The sequence below is a fragment of the Ambystoma mexicanum genome, chromosome 5p (assembly GCF_040938575.1).
Source record: "Ambystoma mexicanum isolate Mex_15411 chromosome 5p, UKY_AmexF1_1, whole genome shotgun sequence".
In the NCBI taxonomy this organism is placed as follows: Eukaryota; Metazoa; Chordata; class Amphibia; order Caudata; family Ambystomatidae; genus Ambystoma; species Ambystoma mexicanum.
Genome location: NC_090930.1, coordinates 180,087,110 through 180,090,191, shown reverse-complemented (window position 1 = coordinate 180,090,191; position 3,082 = coordinate 180,087,110). Strand labels below are relative to the sequence as shown.

Sequence of the window (3,082 nt, the reverse complement as noted above, 5' to 3'; positions counted from 1 at the left end):
CCGGGTTTTGGTGACGAGCGGGAGATTAAGTGATAAGGCTAGAGTGATATCTATGTAGTTCCCAGTGGCCCCTGAATCAATGATTATACTAACTGAATGTGAAGTATCTGGAGTGGGCTGTATCTGGGCTTGCACAACAATATGTCTGATGGTACCAAAAGTGGGTATGAACTCCGGGGAAAGACAAGAGTCGCTTGATCCCATCCCCGGATCTATGATCGAGCAGTCCAAAAAACCTGGTTCTTGGGTTTCCGGTGACAGGGGCACTATTTTACAAATGACCAACCAAGCCACAATAATAACAGGCGTTGTCCACCCTCCTGCGTTCCCTTTCTGATGGCGTTAGTGGACTGTGCAGACCTCCAATTTGCATGGGTTCCGTGGATGGCTCAGAGGTATCACTCTAGCCATCCACTGGAGGGGAGGCAGCAGAACCAGAAAATCCTGCTTAGGCTCTCCGTTCAGATCGGCGTGCGTCGTCCTGAAGAGCAAGATCCACTAGGTCCGGGAACAGTGTAGGTTATTATGGGACAACAGGGAGGACATCTTTCATGGTATTACTTAAACCCCTGTAGAATACAACCGCCCTTTTGATCTCGGGCCATGAGGTCTCTGCTGACAGCTGATTGAAGTGAGTGATGTACTCAATGAGCGTCCCTCTACCCTGATGTAGTTCTAGTAATTCCAAATCCCGGGACTGAACTTTGTGACGGGTGTCAAAAACACGTGACATTTCTCCTACCAGGAGGTCAAAGTCATACAAGGAAGGGCTGTCATTCTCAAGAAGGGGGTTAGCCCAAGCAGCTGCGGTGCCAGATAAGTGAGATAGCGGGCCTACACAGAAAGTGCAGCTTGCACTGATTCAGAAATGTGCGATATTTGCTGGGGTCCCCTTGAAACCTTTCAGGTGCAGCTAAGGGAAAGGGTGTGGAGAGGACCACAGGAGTTGGAATAGGGGGCCTATGGGCCTGGGGAGTTGGGGCAGGTGGTGTCGGATCCCCAAAACCGGCGTCCGCAGGTAAGGGATGGCGGACGCTAAGGATAGAATCCAACTATTGGTGAATGGCTGTGGTGGCTGCAGCCATGTCTGCTCTTAGTACTGTGATTGCCTGAACCATAGTGGCCATGGGGTCTTCCGCGGAACCCTCCATACTCTACACGACAATAGGCTTCACAGTCTGTCAGATCTTGATTGTCGTGAAGAGTACGTATACCTCCGTCCACAAGGACCGCAGAGAGAGAATGCAAGATCACTCCCTGTGCAGTCATTGAGGCCACAGGTGGGTGATCCTCGAAGCTCCGGAACTGCGGAACGTTGATAGACCCAATGCCGCTGCATAGGAAAGCGTTATTAGTACCAGATAAGCACATTACAAGCAATACCACTTGGACACACAAGAAGGTCTTACCTAACCAGGGAGATGGTGTGGCTGTACCCCAGGGGCTGATTGTACTGTTCTGTGGGAGGTGCACGTGAGCTGATTCCCTGATAACAGAAGGGCGAGGAGTGATCGCTTGGGAACAGGCCCCAGCCGACCCGCCTGTAGCGAAGTCTTGAATGGACCAAAATAAGAGACCAAAAGTTCGAAGGAGTCAAGAACAAGAGAGGCGCCAGATCCGAGAAGGGTAATCCAAAAGCTGTCCATGGTCACAGTCCGAGGTTTGATGATCCGATGTAGAAGCAAACAACCAAAGGGAAAAACCAGAGCAGGTCCGTGGAGAAATCCGAGTCATAGATCCGTGAAACAGGTAAGTCTTGATCGCTGTACAGAGCTCTTGAGAACAGCTGTGAAGCAAGGATTCATGGGCAGTTCAGCGTTTAAATAGCGGACGCCTCCGTGTCCCGTGGCCCGCGAGAGGTTCAGGTGAGTGTGTCACGTGACCCGCGAGGAAGACATGTGACCGTGAGTACAGCGTCTCACATTGTGGAAGCAGCTGTCCGCGAATGCTTTCCCTCAGGCGCCATGGGAGACACCAACAAAGGAACGTAAAGTTCCATGAGCGTTAGTGTACTTGCCTACAGATGCGGCGGCCCCGTGGGTGAACCTGCTGCTCATGTGACAACCTCCCTCTGGGAATGGCATGATGGAGGGTAGCAGGTAGTGTGCATGTAGTGGGAGCCCTAGATGTTGTAGTAGCCCGTGTGTGGTGCAGGGTGGAAGGTGTGGAGAGCGTGACATAAATAGTGACAGAGGTCAATACAGGTATATATGGGGATACGGATATATACAGGGATACATGTATATAGCATATATATGCTTCATCCATTCCATCTGCACCATCCGCTTCATCCATTCCATCTGCATCAACTGTTCCATCCGTTCCATCCGCTCTGTCCGTTCCGTCTGTTCCATCCGCTCCACCCACTCCATCCACTCCATCCGTTCCATCCACTCCATCCGTTCCATCTCTTCCATCCACTCCATCCATTCCATCCACTCTATCCGTTCCATCCACTTTATCCGTCCATCCACTCTATCCGTTCCCTCAACTCTATCCATTCGAAACACCCTATCTGTTCCATCCACTCTAACCATTCCACTCTGATGCTGAGCACAGATGCACAATAACAGCCACATATGCATGTTGTATGCAATGGACGCACTCCCTGAACGGTGCAATCATTATTTTAGTTCTCTCCTTATCACGTTTCTCGTCACAATCGCCGTGCCACTGCGCTGGTGGCATGATAGTACAACATGCATTTCCTCTATTAACACATTCGTTTTTAGGGGCATGCTAATCTTCTTTGTATCATTCCAATGTTAGAATATGTGCTGCCAAAGCAACAAATTAAACCATACAACAAACTCCTCAGCCTATTTTTCTCTTGACACCTAGAACAGGAGAATATGATAACCAGAATAGCATACCACTAGTAGTGTAGCTCTTATCCTTCCAAATAATAATCTTTCAGTCTGAGCGGTGCTCTCCTGGCCCCTCGACTTGATAATGGAGATGCAGGAGGGTTACCATGTCTTGTCCCTTACTCACTTCCTTCCATGTTTGACAAGTAGTCATTTGGTTCAGCCATAGCGTGTCTCTCTATCTCCTCACTGTGCGAGTGACATGAAGTTTCCTC

At 49.8% G+C, this 3,082-nt stretch overlaps 1 pseudogene; it reads right to left on the bottom strand.

Moving 5' to 3' along the window:
• Positions 1-2,693: 2,693 nt before the first annotated feature.
• LOC138481869 (U6 spliceosomal RNA) lies at positions 2,694-2,789 on the bottom strand (annotated as a pseudogene).
• Positions 2,790-3,082: the final 293 nt, after the last annotated feature.